The sequence below is a fragment of the Rutidosis leptorrhynchoides genome, chromosome 3, assembly GCF_046630445.1.
Source record: "Rutidosis leptorrhynchoides isolate AG116_Rl617_1_P2 chromosome 3, CSIRO_AGI_Rlap_v1, whole genome shotgun sequence".
In the NCBI taxonomy this organism is placed as follows: Eukaryota; Viridiplantae; Streptophyta; class Magnoliopsida; order Asterales; family Asteraceae; genus Rutidosis; species Rutidosis leptorrhynchoides.
In genome coordinates this window covers 188049478-188073317 of record NC_092335.1, presented here as the reverse complement: position 1 = coordinate 188073317, position 23840 = coordinate 188049478, and positions in this window count along the sequence as shown.

The window sequence follows — 23840 nt, the reverse complement described above, 5'->3', positions numbered from 1 at the left end:
TACTTCAAATAACAAAATCGAACATATAAATCATATATTCATGTTAGACTTGAGCCATAGACACTAATTAACAACTTTATAAGTTAAAAACATCAAGAACACAAAATCTAGTGATTTTAGAAAGTTACCCAAACTTGATGAAATCAGTATGGAATCGAAGAGGAAGTTGCAAGGATTCCAAATATGTAATTTGTTTTGTGAGACACCCGCTAGCTTGGATTTAGATGATGATTCTTTTGTTTGGAGAATTGAAAGAAAAACGGAAAGTATGAAGAGAAAAGGAAAAATGAAAATGAAAAAGATGAATGGATGGGAGTGGTTTGACCACTTTGACCTAGTCAAAAGTTTGGTCACATGGCAAGATTGGTCCCTCAAGTTTTAATCGGGTGCGTGAATTACCTAAACGAGATAGTTTAAAACGCGTATTAACGGGAGGTGTTATAAACATATAACGGACTTTAAATAATTAAACGGAAAAGTAAACGGAAAAAGGCGGAATGTTACAATAGATCTGGCAGAGCTTGTGATGTTGTAGATGCTGCTGATGCTGACGATGCTGACGGTACTGTTGATGCTGCTGGTAAAACAGATCTAGATTGTAAATCGTGCACCATTCCGATCAGGGTTTTATTTCATCATTTCTATTCGCTCACTCATCTGGTTTACAATTAGAACTAGAATAAGTAATCTCTAAAACTTTTAGAAACTACATATTCTCTGCAGAATATTTCTTTGATGAATTTATGAATCAATACTTCATCGTTTGTTGTTGTTGGTATTCCTTGGTATCTATGGTGCGTATGACGTTGATGTTCAAGGTACAGATTGTGATGTTGAGGTGTGGGATGCGGATGTTGTTGTTGATGGTGGTAATGATACTGTTGGTGTTGATGATGGTGGTATTGTTGATGCCGGTGATGCTGCTGGTGCTTGTAATCTTTGCACCATATTCTCCAAAGCCACTACCCGAGCGCGAAGCTCGTTGACTTCTTCTACTACACCGGGATGATTGACAGTTCGAACGAGCGGATGAATAAGATCCAGAATTTGAGATAGTATATAATCATGACGAGATACTCTGGAGATGGTATTACGAACAGGTTCGCCGGTAAGTGCTTCAGGTTCTTCGCTAAGAGGGGAATGTGGTGGATGGAAGGGATCACCTTCTTCTTGTCTCCAATGATTAAGTAGACTACGAACCCATCCCCAATTCATCCAGAATAGATGATGGCTGATTGGTTTATCCATTCCGGTTACACTGTCTTCGGAGTTCAGGTGAATATCCATATCGGAATTACTGTCGAAATTTAAGAATTTGAACTAGATACGGGATCCATCTTGTATAATTAGAGAGATGATTTTTGTTATGAAATAGATTATAGAATTTAGATTGGTACTCTTCAATACATAATTTACATATGTATATATAATACCAAAATTCCATAAATCACGGAGGAATTTTCGGAAGATGTCAAGCAAAGTTTACAGTAATAGATATGCTAAGATATGAATTCGTTTGTACACTATGTATGCAATAAATGCAGGAAACATGTCTAGACTTAAGAATGATAAGCATGTAATTTCTGACAAGAAATGATAAGTAAAACTCTGTAAAAACAGATACGGTCATAGTCCAGACTCACTAATGCATCCTAACAATTACCAGTTAAACACACTAATGCAAATTCTGGTTCCCTATGACCTCAAGCTCTGATACCAACTGTGATGATCCGTCCAAATCCATTTGGACGAATACATCATTCATCGATTTCACAGTGAGGTACTGACCTCTACATGATACGTTTTGTAAACATTGCATTCTTTTGAAAAGGCACACCATAATTGAATATCAAATTCCAAGGTTTTTGACGTTTGATGATTTCTACATATAGACAATCACCGTAAATAATAGTTTACAATACTATATCCGTTGATAATACAGTCAAAATAAGATACATGGTGATGATTTTGTGAATGCAACGTTTTCTCGAATAAAGCATGTATGACTCCATGCACATAACTTGTATCACATATAAGCAAACAACGGAAGACTTCTAGGAACCTGAGAATAAACATGCTTAAAAGTGTCAACACAAAGGTTGGTGAGTTCATAGTTTTAATGTTGCGCATAATCTGTATATAAAGGTGGATCACAAGATTTCAGTTGTTTCATCCAGAAACGTTTATCAAAATATTCTACAAGATTGAGCACCCTGGTAACTAAACTTTAATGTAAATATAATAAGTACCCCTGTTTTAACACACATGCAACCAACATGTACAATACACGCCAACCAACGTGTACTAAACTCAAATAGCATACGCCTGTTTTATAGTTCAGGCTAGGGTTTCTATACCTGAAACAGATGGGGATGTCAAGCCCTATGGATCCATATATAACTACTCGCGCCCACCAGTTCTTATAACCGGCAGTTACTAGTTACCAAAGCTAAGGGATTTTCGGCTCAAACTCGGTGTAGAATTTAGCATGTACTTGTATCCATTGCGTTTAAAATAAAGTGCATGTATTCTCAGCCCAAAAATATAGATTGCAAAAGCAATTAAAAAGGGAGCAAATGAAACTCACCTTAGCAGCACATAAGGTCATTCACCGGAATGTGACCGAAACTCGGAATACAAAATTATGTAGATCTCAACCTAGAGAACATATGTTGGTCAATACATGTCTAACAAGCTAGGTCGGGTCATAGTGTATCACAATCCTAATGCTCGAGACCGACATGCAAAAGTTAACAAATGTCATCTCAAAAGTCAACCTGATCCAATATAATCTTTAAATCTATACATGTTTATTAACATAGTATAAGTCTTGATAATTGAACGAATTTATAGTTTATCAAACTCAAAATATTATTTATTTCAGGAGCTATATTATATTTGAATTATCATGGCAATCGAAAATATTTTAATATTTCACATAGTTTTTCAATACTTGTAAAATCAGATTATAGTGTTTATAAAGCTTTAAAACATGATAAGATAATTAACTTTGACAATTGTTCAATAAAACGAGAAGTGCCTTATATAGAAATTCATTTACTCGATTAGTAATATCTAAAATCCAATTTATCAATCTCATAGACAAGTTGTTTAAATATTAATTTAAAGTTTCAAACACAATTTCAATTAACGTCAAACATAATTCAGTTGACCATATCTTTTAATCCGTTCATCGAAATCACGCGATTTCTAAATGAAAAGTTAATAATTTTTCGCCAGCTTTTCAAAAACATACATATCATATACTTTATATCAGTAGCATATGTATCAAATTCGTGATTCATCATAAACTATCTAATGACAAAATTAAAGCATACAAGCATGCATAAACATATATACTCGAGCACTAGACATGGATACACTATTAATATATAAAAGATAAGATATGAATGCTCACGTAACAATATTGTGATTCAATATTGTAGGAAAGTACGTAGACGCAATGATAGTGACGAATACATGGTTGGCTTCGGACTCACGAACAATAACCCCGAACAATACCCATAGTTTTCTTAATTTTTAATTGGTTTGAAACCCAAATTAAGATCACCCGTGCATCATCTTGTTTCCAAATCTTACCTCTAACTAGAGTTTATATATATATATATATATATATATATATATATTGATAATAATTAAAATAATAAACTCATACGGAGTAATATGTGTTTGTGTTAGTTTGAGAGACAAAGAGATTGAGATATATAGACATATTTCAATCTTGATAATTATAATAAAAATATATATTTTAATAATATAATAAATATTATATAATATAATATAATAATATAATAATATAAATAATTCAATAATTCAATATAATAATAAAAAAATAAAAAGTAAAACGTGTAAGTTGAATTTCAAAGCCACTCACTTTCTCGTGAGATATATTTGGCATTTTGTTTTTCTTTCCCGTGTTTTCACGAACTTCGTATTTTATGCTCCGTACCAATAATTAATAGTAAAATTCATATAAAAATTTCATAATTTAAGATGATGTTAAAATATGTATTTTTGTTATGACAGCGGAGAATCGAGTCGTAAAAAGAGTGTCAATGTCTAAAATACTTTATATATTTGTTTTAGGAAAAACTGACCACCCAATATGTAAAATATAAAATTTATAGTTTAAAAATATAATTATATCTTTAATAAAATTTAAGTTTTAAAATTAGTAACTAACCCATAAAATGTTGTTGCTCCCGTTTGGGTTTTCTCGACAATCTACTTTTGATATGTATTATATAGGTGAAATGATTATATCGGGTAAAAAGATGGATCAATGTATATAATTTTAGAATTTATGGTACACCCTTTATAAAATAACTTGTTTGTTAAATGGTAAATAAGTTAAACGACGGATTTTGCGGGATCATGTCTCCATATAAGCTTTGTCCTCTACATATCATCATGATTAATTATTGATAGATATATGAACCACGTGATAAGTGGTGATATTAGCATGTCATTAACAATTTGAGAAAATGAGGTAATGTTTAGTTTAATAATTTTTCATAACTTTGAGGGTGTAAAAAAAAATGGAGTAGTTTAACATATAGGGGTCGATGTGAACCATTCGATAAGTAACATGATAATTTATGATAAGTCAAATTTACGTACGTATTAAATCTCATAAATTAAGGACCGTTATTTGAGGTCCTGATAACAATAATAAATGTCAAAAAGTCTTAAAAAAATTCCAAAATTTAGAATAATGTTAAAATCTTTATCCTTTTTATGACAGCTAAGAAATGAGTTGTTAAAAGTGGTTCTAGGTATTTATAAATATTATATATGTTTTAAGATGACATAACATTCCAATTTTTATATATATCAATTCTCTTATTTATATAAATAAGAGATGATGACTTTTTAATAATCTTAAATTTTAAAAATATTTTCTCACAATCTATTTTGATACGTAGTAAAATATATTAATGTTTTGAAATATAAGTTTGTTCGTTTGAGACTAAATCATTTAATATTAAAATTTATTTTTTTGAAATTAATTATATTTAAATTACTTTAAGTATATCTAAAAACGTTTTATTAAAGAATTTGTTATATCGTGAAACGTTTTCATTTTAGAATTTAAATTACGTAATATAAATTATCGGGTTTCGAGTTTTAAATTACAGTTTGTTCGTGAATCGTAGGGTAAAGTCCAATGGTTATTTAAATGTATGAAATCATTTTTAAATGCAACACAATAATTTTCTTATCTTGTTAGAATTATCAGAGTTTCAATTTGATCGAAATTTTCGGGTCATGACAGTAAAACAGTAAAACCAGTGTCACGTGTTTTAAAACAATATACATAATTTAAACGGACAAGCCATAATTACATTTGGTTTACAAAAGAACACCGTTTAAACTATAAAAGACCACATCAGAGTTGACTCCTGTCAAACATAACATCACCATGCCCGTCTTCTCTTCAAAAAAGCATCACTTACAAAAGCTAACAACCTGCAGGGAGAGGATGGAGGGGAATTAGCATGAAGCTAAGTAAGTACGACTAACTACAGGCGATAGTATACATGAACCGTCATACTAATCATGTCACAGAGACTAACACACAAACATCACCCAAGTGCCATCTACAGAGACTCTGGCGGCTCGGGTAAACCATTAACCACCAGTTGATCAGACTGTGGCTTACCAGAAGTTCCTCCACCACTGTATGTATATACATAATCTACACGCGACGTACGCGTCATTCACATATATATACACCACGATTGACTAGGCAACCATATGAGGAACCCAACCCGCAGGTTGATCTCTCCTACCGAGGCAACCACACAATAGGGACGCACCGGGCTAGCATCAACTAACATGCAGTCATCATAACATACTAACTAACTATATCAGTAAGTATATCTAACAAGCATGGCAATCATAATATAACATGCTACTTTATACTATATACTCCAGTTAGTCGCACTCAACAAATACCAGCAACCAGCTCAGATAATCTACTACTGAGCGGCTTCCTTATCCTTATCACCTGAACATAAGGCAAATCAAGTTAGTTGCTGTCCGTTAACACCAAACAACACAATACAGAAATTTTTGTATCAAAAAGCGCTCGCTAAAAATTTCTACTTAACACTTATGCATTTTCAAAATTTACATCCTGATCATTAATGTAACATCCCGCATTTTTCCGTTAAATTATTTTAACGCCCATCTTTTTTTATATATATAATATCTTTCGCTATCTAAATTTGTATCCTCCGTTAGCTAGCGTTCTTAATATTTTCGTTATTTAATTATAACATCTCTCGTTTACTCTAGCGTATTTAAAATAATTCGTTGGTTAATTCTCGCACCCGATTTCAAACTTGAAGGACTAATCTTGTCCCTTGGCCAAACTTGGCCAACTAGTCACCACCTCCCACCACCCAATCTTCATTTCATTTCTTTTTCCATTTTCTCTCAACCAAAAATCCCCAACTTAAACTCATCTTCATCTTCTCCACAAATTCTTCATCTACTCAAGATCTATCAAGCCTCAACTCAAACAAATTGTATTTTTGGAATCCTCTCATCATCCTCTACGTTTTAATACTAACTTCATCTCTTTTGGGTAACTTTTTAAAAACTCTAGATTTCATGTTCTTGATGTTCTTGACTTAAAAGTGTGTTAATTAGTGTCTATGGCTCAAGTCTGAAATGTCCCGTTCATACTGATTATAAACGTTTCATATTAATTGATTTCCTTGCGAGGTATTGACCTCTATATGAGACGTTTTTCAAAGACTGCATTCGTTTTTAAAACAAACCATAACCTTTATTTTATCGTTAAAGGTTTTAAAATCATAACGTAGATTATCCAGTAATGATAATCTAAAAGATAACATTTTTCACACGACCATTACATAATGGTTTACAATAATATTACACATCGATTTAAATCTCCGAATGCAGTTTTTAAACAATATATTACAAGCATGCTGACTCCAATTCTTGTCCTTAATTAGCATGCAACAACGGAAGCTCTTAATAATCACCTGAGAATAAACATGCTTAAAAACGTCAACAAAAATGTTGGTGAGTTATAGGTTTAACCTATATATATCAAATTGTAATAATAGACCACAAGATTTCATTTTTCATAAACATCCATCTCATATCAGGCATTTCGCATAAACTGCATAGAGATAAAAATCATTCACATGGTGAACACCTGGTAACCGACATTAACAGAACGCGTCTAGAATATCCCCATCATTCCGAGACTCTCATCGGACATGATAAAATCGAAGTACTAAAGCATCCGTAACCCGGATGGGGTTTGTTAGGCCCAATACATCTATCTTTAGGATTCGCGTCAATTAGGGTTTATGTTCCCTAATTCTTAGATTACCAGACTAAAAAGGGTGATATTTGGTAATAATAATTCAACCATAGAATGTAGTTTCGCATACTTGTGTCTATTTTGTAAAACATTTATAAAACTGCATGTATTCTCATCCCAAAATTTTAGATTTTAAAAGTGGGACTATAACTCACTTTCACAGATTCTTAATTCGTTGAGAATTAGACTTGGCCACGAATCGATTCACGAACCTATAACAAATATATACATATATATCAAAGTATGATCGAAATATATTCACAATATGTTTTATTACGTTTTAACAATTTAAGTTTGTTAAGTTAGCAGTCCAACGTTAGTAATCTACAAGTAGTTGTCCACAGTTAGATGTACAGAATTAAATCAATATATATTATCTCAAATCAATCCATGACCCAGTGTATACAAGTCTTAGGCTAGATCACAACTCAAAGTATATATATATTATTTTGGAATCAACCTCAACCCTGTATAGCTAACTCGAACATTACTGCATATAGAGTGTCTATGGTTGTTCCCAAATAATATATATAGATGGGTCGATATGATATGTCAAAATATTGTATACTTGTCTATGGTAACCCAAGATTACATAATATATGTTAGAATACATGTATAATACAATATAAGTTAGTTAAGTTATGATTTGTATAGATTTGTTACAAATTTCACGTAGCTACAACAAGTAAAAATATCCAATTTTGTTTTACCCATAACTTCTTCGTTTTAAATCCGTTTTGAGTGATTCAAGTTGCTATGGTTTCATATTGAACTGAAATTTATGAATATAAACAGAAAAGTATAAGTTTATAGTTAGAAATATAAGTTACAAGTCATTTTTGTAAGAGGTAGTCATTTCAGTTGAAAGAACGACGTCTTGATGATCATTTTGAAAAACATACTTCCACTTTGAGTTTAACCATGATTTTTGATAGTTTCATGTTCATAAGAAAAATAATTTTCCCATAAGAACAACTTTTAAATCAAAGTTTATCATAGTTTTTAATTATCTAACCCAAAACAGCCCCCGGTTTCACTGCGACGGCGTATGTCCGGTTTTAAGGTGTTATTTGTGTTTCCAGGTTTTAAATCATTAAGTTAGCATATCATATAGATATAGAAAATGTGTTTAGTTGATTTTAAAAGTCAATTTAGAAGGATTAACTTTGTTTGCGAACAAGTTTAGAATTAACTAAACTATGTTCTAGTGATTACAAGTTATAATCTTCGAATAAGATAGTTTTATATACAAGAATCGAATGATGTTATGAACATCATTACTACCTCAAGTTTAATAGATAAACCTACTAGAAGTGACAAGAAATGATCTAGCTTCAAAGGATCTTGGATGGCTTGAAAGTTCTTGAAGTAGAATCATGACACGAAAACAAGTTCAAGTAAGATTTCTACTCGAATTAAGATTGTTATAGTTATAGAAATTGAATTAAAGTTTGAATATGAATTATACCTTGAATTAGAATGATAACCTACTGTAAATAACAGAGGTTTCTTGATCTTAGATGATTACTTGGAATGGATTAGAAAGCTTGGAAGTAAACTTGTAAACTTTAAAGTGTTTATGAAGTGTTCTTGAGTAGTTGTTTTGTATGTTGATCTAGGTTAACTAGATTGAGCTAGATTATGAAGAAAATGATGAAGAACACTTAGAACAATAAGAGAGGAATTGAGAGAGAGTAATTTAATGCATAAAAGTTGGAATGAAAATGTGTTTATGGTTGGTGAAGAAAAACGTGATCCTACCCTTGAATATAAGGTTCCATTAATTTGTATTTTTGTTAGATATTTCATGCTAGTTGCCAAATAATGGTTTCCACATGTTTAGGTGACTCATTAAGGCTGCTAAGAGCTAATCATTGAAGTGTATATACCAATAGTATATACATTTAGAAGTTGTGTATTGTACGAGTACAAATACGGATTGAATACGAGTAAATAGTGTTTATGTAGTAAATAGTATTTACTGTAGCAAATAGTTTTACTGTAGCAATAGTATTTTACTGTAGCGAAGCAAAAATTTACTGTAGCAAATAGTGTTTTGCTGCAGCAAATAGTGTTTTACTGTAGCAAATAGTGTTTTAGTGTAGCAAATAGTGTTTTACTGTAGTAAATAGTATTTTACTGTAGTAAATAGTATTTTAGTTGTACATCTTTGATTTAATTGTATTTCTTCTTATATATATATATAAAATAAAAACTTACATCATAAAAAAAAATGATTATATAATTATCACAAGTTATGACGTTCGTGAAACATCAGGCAAACGGGGTGGTCAATTATCTACATAAACTCATTTTAATTAATCAAGTCTTAACAAGTTTGATTGCTTAACATGTTAGAAACATTTATTCATGTAAATATTAATCTCATATAATATATAATCATGGAAAAGTTCGGGTCACTACAGTACCTACCCATAAAATAAATTTCGTCCCAAAATTTTAAACAGTTGGAGGTGTTGACACAACTTCTGGAAATAAGTGCGGGTATTTCTTCTTCATCTAATCTTCACGCTCTCAGGTGAACTCGGGTCTTCTACGAGCATTCCATTGAACCTTAACGATTGGTATTTTGTTTTGCTTAAGACCTTTAACCTCACGATCTATTATTTCGACTGGTTCTTCAATGAATTGAAGTTTTTCATTGATTTGAATTTTGTCTAAAGGAATAGTGAGATCTTCTTTGGCTAAGCATTTCTTCAGATTCGATACGTGAAAAGTATCATGTACGCTGGCGAGTTGTTGAGGTAATTCAAGTCAGTAAGCTACTGGTCCGACACGATCTATAATTTTGAATGGTCCAATGTACCTTGGATTCAGTTTCCCCCGTTTACCATATCGAACAACACCTTTCCAAGGTGATATCTTAAGCATGACCATATCACCAATTTCAAATTCTATATCTTTTCTTTTACTGTCCGCGTAGCTCTTTTGTCGACTTTGAGCGGTTTTCAACCGTTGTTGAATTTGAATGATTTTCTCGGTAGTTTCTTGGATAATTTCTGGACCCGTAATTTGTCTATCCCCCACTTCACTCCAACAAATCAGAGACCTGTACTTTCTGCCATAAAGTGCCTCAAATGGTGCCATCTCAATACTCGAGTGGTAACTGTTGTTGTAGGAAAATTCTGCTAATGGTAGATGTCGATCCCAACTGTTTCCAAAATCAATAACACATGCTCGTAGCATGTCTTCAAGAGTCTGTATCATCCTTTCACTTTGCCCATCAGTTTGTGGATGATAGGCAGTACTCATATCTAGACGAGTCCCCAATGCTTGTTGTAACGTTTGCCAAAACCTTGAGACAAATCTGCCATCCCTATCAGAGATAATAGAGATTGGTATTTCATGTCTGGAGACAACTTCCTTCAAGTATAGTCGTGCTAACTTCTCCATTTTATCATCTTCTCTCATTGGCAGAAAGTGTGCTGACTTGGTGAGACGATCGACTATTACCCAAATAGTATCATAACCACTTGAAGTCCTTGGCAATTTAGTAATGAAATCCATGGTAATGTTTTCCCATTTCCATTCTGGGATTTCAGGTTTTTGAAGTAGACCAAATGGTTTCTGATGTTCAGCTTTGACCTTAGAACACGTCAAACATTCTCCTACGTATTTAGCAATATCGACTTTCATACCCGGCCACCAAAAGTGTTTCTTGAGATCTTTGTACATCTTCCCCACTCCTGGAGGTATTGAATATCTGGTCTTATGTGCTTCCTTAAGTACCATTTCTCTCACATCTCCAAACTTTGGTACCCAAATTCTTTCAGCCCTATATCGGGTTCCGTCTTTCTGAATATTAAGATGTTTCTCCGATCCTTTGGGTATTTTATTCTTCAAATTTCCTTCTTTTAAAACTCTCTGTTGCGCCTTTTTTATTTGAGTAGTAAGGTTAGTACGAATAATTATATTCATAGCTTTTACCCGCATAGGTTCTCTATCCTTCCTACTCAAAGCGTCGACTACCACATTCGCCTTCCCCGGGTGGTATCGAATCTCAAAGTCATAATCGTTCAATAGTTCAATCGACCTACGTTGCCTCATGTTTAGCTGTTTCTGATCAAATATATGTTGGAGACTTTTGTGGTCAGTATATATGATACTTTTGACCCCATATAAGTAATGTCTCCAAGTCTTTAATGCAAAAACAACCGCGCCTAATTCCAAATCATGTGTCGCATAATTCTGCTCGTGAATCTTCAATTGTCTGGAAGCATAAGCAATTACTTTCGTTCATTGCATTAATACACAACCAAGGCCTTGTTTTGAGGCGTCACAATATATCACAAAATCATCATTCCCTTCAGGCAATGACAATATAGGTGCCGTAGTTAACTTTTTCTTCAACAATTGAAACGCTTTCTCCTGCTCATCCTTCCATTCAAATTTTTTCCCTTTATGCGTTAATGCAGTCAAGGGTTTTTCTATTTTAGAAAAATCTTGGATGAACCTTCTGTAGTAACCAGCCAATCCTAAAAATTGGCATATCTGCGTCGGAGTTTTCGGGGTTTACCATTTCTCAACGGTTTCAATCTTTGCCGGATCAACTTGAATACCTTCTTTGCTCACTATGTGATCGAGGAATTAAACTTCTTTCAACCAAAATGCACACTTTGAAAATTTAGCATACAGTTTCTCATTCCTCAACAATTCTAGCACTTTTCTTAAATGTTCTTCGTGCTCTTGCTCATTCTTTACGTAAATAAGAATGTCATCGATGAAAACAATAACAAACTTGCCAAGATATGGCCAACACACTCAGTTCATGAGATCCATGAACATAGCTGGTGCGTTAGTCAATCCAAACGGCATCACTATAAACTCATAATGACCGTAACGCCTCTTAAAAGCAGTCTTTGGAATATAATCTTCCTTCACCCGCATTTGATGATACCCGGAACATAAATCGATCTTCAAATAAATCGACGAGCCTTGTAGTTGATCAAATAAGTCATTGATTCTCGGTAGTGGATAACGGTTTTTTATGGTAAGTTTGTCCAACTCTCTGTAGTCGATACACAACCTAAATGTACCATCCTTCTTTTTGACAAACAAAACAGGAGCTCCCCACGGTGATGTACTTGGTCGAATGAAACCGAGCTTTAAAAGTTCTTGTAATTGGCTCTGAAGTTCCTTCATTTCGCTGGGTGCGAGTCTGTATGGCGCATGAGCTATCGGTGCAGCCCCGGGTACAAGATCTATTTGGAATTCAACGGATCGATGCGGAGGTAGTCCCGGTAATTCTTTCGAAAATACATCGGGAAATTCTTTTACAACGGGAACATCTCTGATGTTCTTTTCTTCGAGTTTGACTTCCTCGATGTGTGTTAGAATGATATAGCAACCTTTTCTTATTAGTTTTTGCGCCTTCAAACTGCTAATAAGATTTAACTTCGCGTTGCTCTTTTCTCCGTACACCATTAAAGGTTTTCCTTTTTCGCGTACAATGCGAATTGCATTTTTGTAACATACAACCTCTGCTCTCTTCTTTTTCAACCAGTCCATGCCAATTATCACATCAAAACTTCCTAACTCTACTGGTATCAAATTAATCTTAAATGTTTCGCCAACCAGTTTAATTTCTCGGTTTTGACATATTTTATCCGCCGTAATAAACTTACCATTTGCTAATTCGAGTAAAAATTTATTATCCAAAGGCGTTAATGGACAAACTTAATTTGGCACAAAAATCTCTACTCATATAGCTTCTATCCGCACCCGAATCAAATAAAACATAAGCATGTTTATCGTTAATAAGAAACGTACCCGTAACAAGCTCTGGGTCTTCTTGCGCTTCTATCGCATTAATGTTGAAGACTCTTCCTCGTCCTTGACCATTTTTATTTTCCAGATTTGGGCACCTAGTTTTGTAGTGGCCCTTCTTTCCGCATCCGAAACAAATAATGTTGGCATTTTCTGTTCCTTTATTCCCTGGTCCGTAAACTTCACACTTTGCAGCACTATGCCTCATTTATTACACTTGGTACATGTTACCGAACAATAAATATCCGGATGGTACCCTTCACAAATTTTGCACAGAATTTTCTGGTTTTTATTGCCATTGTTGTTATTGAGATGGTTGTTGTTGCGATTGTTATTAATGTTGGGACAGTGGTTGTAGTAGTTGTTGTTGTTGGGATTATTGTTGTTGCGTTTGTTGTTACGAAAATTGGTGCGATTGTAGTTGTGATTGTTGTGTTGATTGTTGAAGCGATAGTTACTGTTGTTGTGTTGGTGACTTTTGTCACTGTTTTCTTCCCACTTCCTCTTGACTTGTTTCGTGTTGGCTTCTTTGGCCACCTGCTCTTTAATTCTTCCCTCAATTTGTTTTATGAGTTTATGAGCCATTCGACTTGCCTTTTGTATGGAGGCGGGCTCGTGTGAACTCATATATTCTTGAATTCTTTCTGGTAACCCTTTTACAAATACGTCGATCTTCTCTTCTTCATCTTCGAATGCTCCCGGACATAATAGGCATAATTCTGTGAATCGACGTTCGTACGTGGTAATATCAAACCCTTATGTTCGTAACCCTCTAAGCTCTACCTTGAGCTTATTGACCTCGTTTCTGGGATGGTAATGATCGTTCATTAAGTGTTTGAATGTTGACCACGGTAGTGCGTAAGCAGCATCTTGTTCCACCTGCTCGGGATAGGTGTTCCGCCATGTTAATGCAGTACCTGTGAAGGTATGCGTAGCGTACTTTACTTTGTCTTCTTCAGTGCACTTACTTATAGCAAACACCGATTCGACCTTCTCGGTCCACCGTTTCAATCCGATTGGTCCTTCGGTTCCATCGAATTCTAGAGGTTTACAGGCAGTGAATTCTTTGTAGGAGCATCCTACACGATTTCTTGTGGAATTAGTTCCACTGCTAGAACCAGAATTATTGTTGTTATTTTGCATTACGGCCTGCACTGCGGCTATGTTTGCAGCAAGAAAGGTACGGAATTCTTCTTCACTCATATTCATGGTGTGTCGAGTAGTCGGTGCCATTTCCTTCAAAAATAGCCAAAAGAAATGAGTTAATCATATAGAATATTAAGAGTAGTCAATAGTATTTCGTAGCATAATATGAACTTATTTATAAAAGTTTTTTCTTCATATTAGCGTTTTATAAGTTTTAATTCGGGTAGTACCTACCCGTTAAGTTCATACTTAATAGCTAAAATACGATTCAACTACTACAATTCTATATGAGAAACTGATTACAATAATATTTCATGTTCAAACTTTTATACAATATTTTACAAACTTACAATACCGCTATTTTACATATAGCATGAAATATAGCACACAATAACATTGATACAAGGCAATTGCGAAGACAATTCTAGTTTAACGCAAGTCGTTTCGATAAAGCAATAAAAATACGTAATTCATAGATCCAGAAACAAGTCATGCATTCTGGTTGTACTAATATTATTTCCTATCCTGGGTTATGTGGAAGATAACGATTGTGACCGTTGGCTAGGCAGCATGGTGTAACATCATCAAAAGGACGAGGGTTTCGTAATGCCCAATAGCCCCGTAACAATCTAAAAACCTTGTTTCTCACCCCAACTACCGAATCCGTCACTTGTGGGAAGGTTTTATTTAAAAGTTGTAATCCGATGTTCTTTTTCTCACTTTGGTGAGAAGCGAACATCACTAACCTGTAAGTATAACATGCTTCTTTATGTTGCATGTTAGAAGCTCTTTCTAAAGCACGAAGTCCAATGTTGGGATATGTTGAGTCAAAATAGGTTCTTAACCCGTAGCGTAAAATTGCACTTGGGTTCCCCGCATTTAACGCTTTAAAGAAAACACGGCGTAACTTAAGGTCTCCCCAATGTGAAATACCCCTGAAGGTTTTTCATATGCCCGAGAGACATATTAAATTAATGTGGCTAATATGTCATGATCCAAGTTGGGTCATACCCAATAACAAGCTCACCGACACCTTAAACGTATTTGATCTTAACTATTGGATCATTAAACAAATATGCGACACTTGGATTTTAGAAAATCGGGTTTCTAAAATATTATCACTTGAGATAAATTGTTTGGACAATTTATATATTAAGGATTTGATTATTTATAAGTATACATAATTATGTTGTGTTATACTTTATAAATTGGTTTATAAAGTATAAGTAACCTATATATATAACTTGGACTTTTATAGCAAGTTTTATATAAGTTATAACAAGTTTTATATAAATAATACTTGTTATTTAAATGGCATATGAATGCAGTTTTGGGGACTCCTAGGACACATTCCCATGCTTGCTTGGTTACTTGTAACAAAATATTCCTTAAGGCATGCAAGACACTTTTTAACCAAGGGATTCCTTGACTCAAGACTAACACTCAACAAGGACGAAACTTTTGAAGCATTCAAAGAATATCAAAATAAAGTACAAAATCAACTCAATAAGACAATCAAGGTACTTCGTACCGATAGAGGAAGTGAATACCTAAGCGATGCTTTCCAAGATCATCTTAAAAGTTGTGGGATTATCTCGCAACTCACTACTCCTGGAACACCCTAACTTAATGGAGTTTCCGAAAGGAGGAACCGAACCCTAATGGATATGGTTCGATCAATGATGGCTAGAAGCTCGTTACCTCTATCATTTTGGGGTTATTGTCTATGCTCCGCGGCTCGTATTTTAAATATGGCCCCAACCAAGAAAGTGGAACGAACTCCTCATGAGATGTGGTTTGGAAAACCTCCATCTCTTTCATACTTAAAGGTATAGGGATGTGAAGCTTATCCTAAGCGTTACGTGCCTAATAAGTTGAATGATCGATCCACAAAGTGTATCTTCATAGGATATCCCAAGGATGATATGGGATATTATTTCTGTGATCCATCCGAGTAGAATGTATTTGTTGCTCAGAAGGCTGAATTCCTTAAAACTAAGTTCCTAATGGAAGGTAATAGTGAAAGGAAGATAGATCTTGAAGAGGTTCAAGATCAAGTAGATGATACACAATTGGTTGTCACTAGCACTCAACATGAAAATGTTGAGAATGATCAAATGAATGATCAAAGTATACAAGACGTTCGCAGATCTGGTAGGATTAGTAATTCTCCTGAGAGATATGGGTTTCTCATGGACGGTTGCTATGTGGTTGATTTGGATGAACCAACAAACTACCAAGATGCTTTATCAAGGATTGATAAAGATAAATGGTAGGAAGCCATGAACGCTGAGATGCAATCTATGTATGACAACCAAGTTTGGGAACTTGTTACACAACCTACTGGCTCAAGGCTAGTTGATTGTAAATGGATTTTCAAAATGAAAACCGACATACATGGAAACTTGGATACATATAAAGCTAGACTTGTAGCAAAAGGTTTCACTCAAACTCAAGGGGTTGACTATGATGAAACTTTTTCGCCTGTAGCAATGCTAAAGTCTATTAAGATATTACTTGCCATTGCTGCTCATTATGATTATGAAATATGACAAATGGATGTCAAGACCGCTTTCCTAAATGGACATCTTAAGGAAGATGTCTATATGGTTTAGCCTGAAGGTTTTGTTGATCCGAAATATCCTAAAAAGGTATGCAAGTTAAAGAAGTCAATCTACGGATTGAAACAAGCATCTAGAATGTGGAATCATCGTTTTAATGAAGAGGCCAAGAAATTTGGCTTCATTAAAAATGGTGATGAAGCTTGTGTATACAAGAAAGCTAGTGGGAGCACTATCATGTTCCTTGTACTATATGTGGATGATATATTGTTATTTGGGAACGATATTCCGGCAATGCGAGGTGTTAAAACATGGTTAAGTAAATGCTTCTCCATTAAAGATCTTGGAGAAGCACAATACATTTTGGGGATTGGGACCTACAGGGATAGATCTAAGAAATTGATAGGTTTGAATCAAAGTGCATACATTGAAAAGATCTTGAAAAGGTTCAAGATGGAGAACTCTAAGAAAGGTTTGGTACCTATTCAAAGAGGAACGATTCTCAGTTCATCTCAGTGCCCTACCACGAAAGATGAACAAGAGAGAATGAAGAAAGTCCCGTACGCATCTGCAATTGGGTCAATCATGTATGCAATGATATGTACTAGACCGGATGTGTCATCCGCTCTTAGCTTGACAAGTAGATACCAGAATAACCCAGGAAACAGTTATTGGATTGCTGTCAAAAGTATATTGAAATACCTTAGGAGGACTAAGGATATGTTTCTAATATATGTGTCTGGTGAGGAAGAACTCGCAGTAAAAGGTTACGTGGACGTGAGTTTCCAAACCGATCGAGATGATTCTCGATCACAGTCCGGTTATGTCTTCACGTTAAATGGAGGTGCGGTCTCTTGGAAGAGTTCAAAACAGGATGTTGTTGCTTTATCCACTACAGATTCAGAGTACATTGCTGCCTCATTGGCAGCTCAGGAAGCTGCATGGATGAAGAAATTCATTGGCGACTTAGTAGTAGTCCCTTCCATTCATGACCCTCTTGAGATCTTTTGTGACAATGAGGGTGCGATTGCTCAAATCAAGGAACCTCGTGCTCACCAAAAGACCCGTCACATTGAGCGGAGATTCAACTACATAAGGGATGAAGTTGAAAGGGAAAGATATGTATTCGCAAAGTTCACACAGATCTTAATATAGCGGATCCACTCACGAAGCTCTTACATGGTGCAAAACATCAAGGGCATGTTAGTGCATTAGGGCTTCGATATTCTAGTGATTGGTTGTGATCTGTTTTATGTATTGTAAAGGAACAAAGTGGTTCAAACTCATTAATATAATTATGGTGTTAATTTATTAATCTTGAGTCAGGTTCCTATTTTGCATATTTTATCCATGAATAAGTAATTATTCTAAATTCCGTGGTCGATCACATTTGTGGGAGCAAGTGTAAGGTTTAGACTATTATGAACTTGGATTGGTATACATTCACGGGATGAATGTGGGGCAAGGTTGCAACCAAGGTTCATAGATATTTGTGGGATACAAATATTGGAAGACCCGCCATCAAGATTTACTAAATGGAGCCTTTGTGGTTGATCACATGTAATCTTGAGTAAAGGCGAATATCATTGTATCCTCTGACCTGAGATACATATTGGGTTCGGATATTTACCAAGTATTGTGCCTTGATTCTTTCCTTCGCTATTCTGAAATATGGTAGTTCATAAGGAAGAGCTCAGGTATAATACAAAGTATATATATATATATAGGACGTATTTAGTCAAGATGGAATTTGTCCCTCTTATTCGTTGAGATTCAGATGTCTAAGGCCTGATAAAGTTAAATTTATAAGAGAGTGATCACTCTGTATCTCTTGGATTTAACATGACATCTAGGATGAAAGGATAAATGAAAGATTTACCTAATCATATTCGAGATGGGAACTCGAAAGGGATGATGTTAATGAATGGCACAAAATCATAACTTATTGGGGGTGATGGACGGTCGTTAGGTGGTATCCGTCACTTGCATTAATTTCTTATGTTTCTCGTGCAAGTGGGAGATTGAAGGTTTTTCGTATGCCCGAGAGACATATTAAATTAATGTGGCTAATATGTCATGATCCAAGTCGGGTCATACCCAATAATAAGCTCACCAACACCTTAAACGTATTTGATCTTAACTATTGGATCATTAAACAAATACGCGACACTTGGATTTTAGAAAATCGGGTTTCTAAAATATTATCGCTTGAGATAAATTGTTTGGACAATTTATATATTAAGGATTTGATTATTTATAAGTATAAATAATTATGTTGTGTTATACTTTATAAATTGGTTTATAAAGTACAAGTAACCTATATATATAACTTGGACTTTTATAGCAAGTTTTATATAAGTTATAACAAGTTTTATATAAATAATACTTGTTATTTAAATGGCATATGAATGCAGTTTTGAGGACTCCTAGGACACATTCCCATGCTTGCTTGGTTACTTGTAACAAAATATTCCTTAAGGCATGCAAGTCTCTTTTTAACCAAGGGATTCCTTAACTCAAGACTAACACTCAACAAGCAATATACTCACAAAAAACTGCAATTTTTCTGCTGCTAATATAGCTGCTGGCCGTGGGCTGTTTAAGGAAAAAGGAGAGGTTCACTTGCTTGTTTTGCTAGTTGATTAAGTGTCAAAATCCTAACTAAATTAAGGGTGGTGTTGGTTCACAAAAGGCTTGGGGTATTACACACTTGAGGCTTCAAGTTAGAGGTGTTTTTCCATCATCTTCATCATCATTTTCTGCTGTCCAAACTCACCCTCAATTAACTTGAGGAGGTATTACTTTCTTCCTTCTTGTTATATGTATATATATGTAAGCATTTATCCATGACTTGATATTAATATGGAATTCAATTTAAATGGTTAAACATATGAACTTGTTTTCTTAATAATTATGCTTCCGCTTTTATAACTCTAAATCATTTGGTTTTGTGATTATGTTAATATTAAGAACATGTTATTATGTTGAATTCCATCAACCCCATCTTTCAAAAGAAAACCTTTTATAAACTAAGGCATGCCTGGAACGTTCTTCAAATGTTCTACAAACTAATTTTGCCATAAATAATTGTGCCGACGAATTCTGACCGACTCTAGACAAGATTCCATCAATCATATCCCCGGGTAGGTCTTCTAAAATTTTTGGTTGTCTATCCTTAACATCCATTTTGTGTTTTTATACTATAAAAACAGACGAGGGTTAGATTCATAAAAGATACTTAACAAACAATACAAGTAATTTTTACATATATCATAAAAGCACAAGCACACTATATTACATATATTACATCGCATGATTACAACTCTTTATTCTGAATCACTTGTTTCTTCTTCTTCGGACTTGGTTTGTTTCGCTAATTTCCTAGGGATATATGGTGCTCCCCTAATATGAGCCGTTCTTTTCACAAATGGTCTAAAAAAACCTGATGGCTTAGATGTTCCCGGGTTATAGCTAAAACTTAAGAAATACGGGTGTTGACGGTATTTCCCATCGGGATATTTCATGTTAACATAGAGGTCATCGGGGTTGGAATTAGGTTTCTCTATTTTGATGCCTTTTCCCTTATTATTTTCTTTTACCTTTTCAAATTGGGTCGAGGTAATTTCTATAACATCATCAGAATCCTCATCGGGATCTGATTCATCGGAAAATTGGTAGTCTTCCCAATATTTTGCTTCCTCGGTGGAAACACCATTGACCATTATTAATTTTGGTCCATTGGTTGAGGGTTTTCTTTTATTTATCTGTTTTTCAGTGGTTTCTAATATTTCCTCCTCCGGAACCTCTTCTTCTTCTTCCGGTTCCTCTTCTTCCGATTCCTCTTCGGGAATTTGTGAGTCTTTCTAATATATATTAGACTCTTCATTATTATTAGGTGAGTCAATGGGATTTGTACTAGAGGTAGACATCTATCACACAATATCAAACACATTAAGAGATTAATATATCACATAATATTTACATGTTAATAATATATAGTTTTCAATAAAAAAATGTTAAGCAATCGTTTTTCAAGTAAACACGGTCGAAGTCCAGACTCACTAATGCATCCTAACAAACTCGGTTAGACACACTAATGCAAATTTATGGTTCTCTAAGACCAACGCTCGGATACCAACTAAAATGTCCCGTTCATATCGATTATAAACGTTTCATATTAATTGATTTCCTTGTGAGGTATTGACCTCTATATGAGTCGTTTTTCAAAGACTGCATTCGTTTTTAAAACAAACCATAACCTTTATTTTATCGTTAAAGGTTTTAAAATCATAATGTAGATTATCCAGTAATGATAATCTAAAAGATAACATTTTTCACACGACCATTACATAATGGTTTACAATAATACTACACATCGATTTAAATCTCTGAATGCAGTTTTTAAACAATATATTACAAGCATGTTGACTCCAATTCTTGTCCTTAATTAGCATGCAACAGCGGAAGCTCTTAATAATCACCTGAGAATAAACATGCTTAAAAACGTCAACAAAAATGTTGGTGAGTTATAGGTTTAACCTATATATATCAAATTGTAATAATAGACCACAAGATTTCATTTTTCATAAACATCCATCTCATATCAGGCATTTCGAATAAACTGCATAGAGATAAAAATCATTCATATGGTGAACACCTGGTAACCGACATTAACAGAACGCGTCTAGAATATCCCCATCATTCCAGGACTCTCATCGGACATGATAAAATCGAAGTACTAAAGCATCCGTAACCCGGATGAGGTTTGTTAGGCCCAATAGATCTATCTTTAGGATTCGCGTCAATTAGGGTTTCTGTTCCCTAATTCTTAGATTACCAGATTAAAAAGGGTGATATTCGGTAATAATAATTTAACCATCGAATGTAGTTTCGCATACTTGTGTCTATTTTGTAAAACATTTATAAAACTGCATGTATTCTCAACCCAAAATATTAGATTTTAAAAGTGGGACTATAACTCACTTTCACAGATTCTTAATTCGTTGAGAATTAGACTTGGCCACTGATCGATTCACGAACCTATAACAAATATATACATATATATCAAAGTATGATTGAAATATATTCACAATATGTTTTATTACGTTTTAACGATTTAAGTTTGTTAAGTTAGCAGTCCAACGTTAGTAATCTATAACTAGTTGTCCACGGTTAGATGTACATAATTAAATCAATATATATTATCTCGAATCAATCCACGACCCAGTGTATAAAAGTCTCAGGCTAGATCACAACTCAAAGTATATATATTATTTTGAAATCAACCTCAACCCTGTATAGCTAACTCGAACATTACTGCATATAGAGTGTATATGGTTGTTCCCAAATAATATATATAGAAGTGTCGATATGATATGTCAAAACATTGTATACGTGTCTATGGTATCCCAAGATTACATAATATATGTTAGAATACATGTATAATACAATATAAGTTAGTTAAGTTATGATTTGTATAGATTTGTTACAAATTTCACGTAGCTACAACAAGTAAAAATATCCAATTTTGTTTTACCCATAACTTCTTCGTTTTAAATCCGTTTTGAGTGATTCAAGTTGCTATGGTTTCATATTGAACTGAAATTTATGAATCTAAACAAAAAAAGTATAAGTTTATAGTCAGAAATATAAGTTACAAGTCATTTTTGTAAGAGGTAGTCATTTCAGTCGAAAGAACGACGTCTTGATGACCATTTTGAAAAACATACTTCCACTTTGAGTTTAACCATGATTTTTGGATATAGTTTCATGTTCATAAGAAAAATCATTTTCCCAGAAGAATAACTTTTAAATCAAAGTTTATCATAGTTTTTAATTATCTAACCCAAAACAGCCCCCGGTTTCACTACAACGGCGTATGTCCCGTTTTACGGTGTTATTCGTGTTTCCAGGTTTTAAATCATTAAGTTAGCATATCATATAGATATAGAACATGTGTTTAGTTGATTTTAAAAGTCAATTTAGAAGGATTAACTTTGTTTGCGAACAAGTTTAGAATTAACTAAACTATGTTCTAGTGATTACAAGTTATAATCTTCGAATAAGATAGTTTTATATACAAGAATTAAATGATGTTATGAACATCATTACTATCTCAAGTTTAGTAGGTAAACCTACTGGAAGTGACAAGAAATGATCTAGCTTCAAAGGATCTTGGATGGCTTGAAAGTTCTTGAAGTAAAATCATGACACGAAAACAAGTTCAAGTAAGATTTCTACTCGAATTAAGATTGTTATAGTTATAGAAATTGAATCAAAGTTTGAATATGAATTATACCTTGAATTAGAATGATAACCTACTGTAAATAACAGAGGTTTCTTGATCTTAGATGATTACTTGGAATGGATTAGAAAGCTTGGAAGTAAACTTGTAAACTTTAAAGTGTTTATGAAGTGTTCTTGAGTAGTTGTTTTGTATGTTGATCTAGGTTAACTAGATTGAGCTAGATTGAGCTAGATTATGAAGAAAACGATGAAGAACACTTAGAACAATAAGAGAGGAATTGAGAGAGAGTAATTTGATGCATAAAAGATAGAATGAAAATGTGTTTATGGTTGGTGAAGAAAAACATGATCCTACCCTTGAATATAAGGTTCCATTAGTTTGTATTTTTGTTAGATATTTTATGCTAGTTGCCAAATGATGGTTCACACAAGTTTAGGTGACTCATTAAGGCTGCTAAAAGCTGATCATTGAAGTGTATATACCAATAGTATATACATTTAGAAGTTGTGTATTGTACGAGTACGAATACGGATTGAATACGAGTAAATGGTCTTACTGTAGTAAATAGTGTTTACTGCAGCAAATAGTATTTTACTGTAGTAAATAGTATTTAACTGCAGCAATAGTATTTCACTGTAGCGAAGCAAAAATTTACTGTAGCAAATAGTGTTTTACTGTAGCAAATAGGGTTTTACTGTAGCAAATAGTGTTTTAC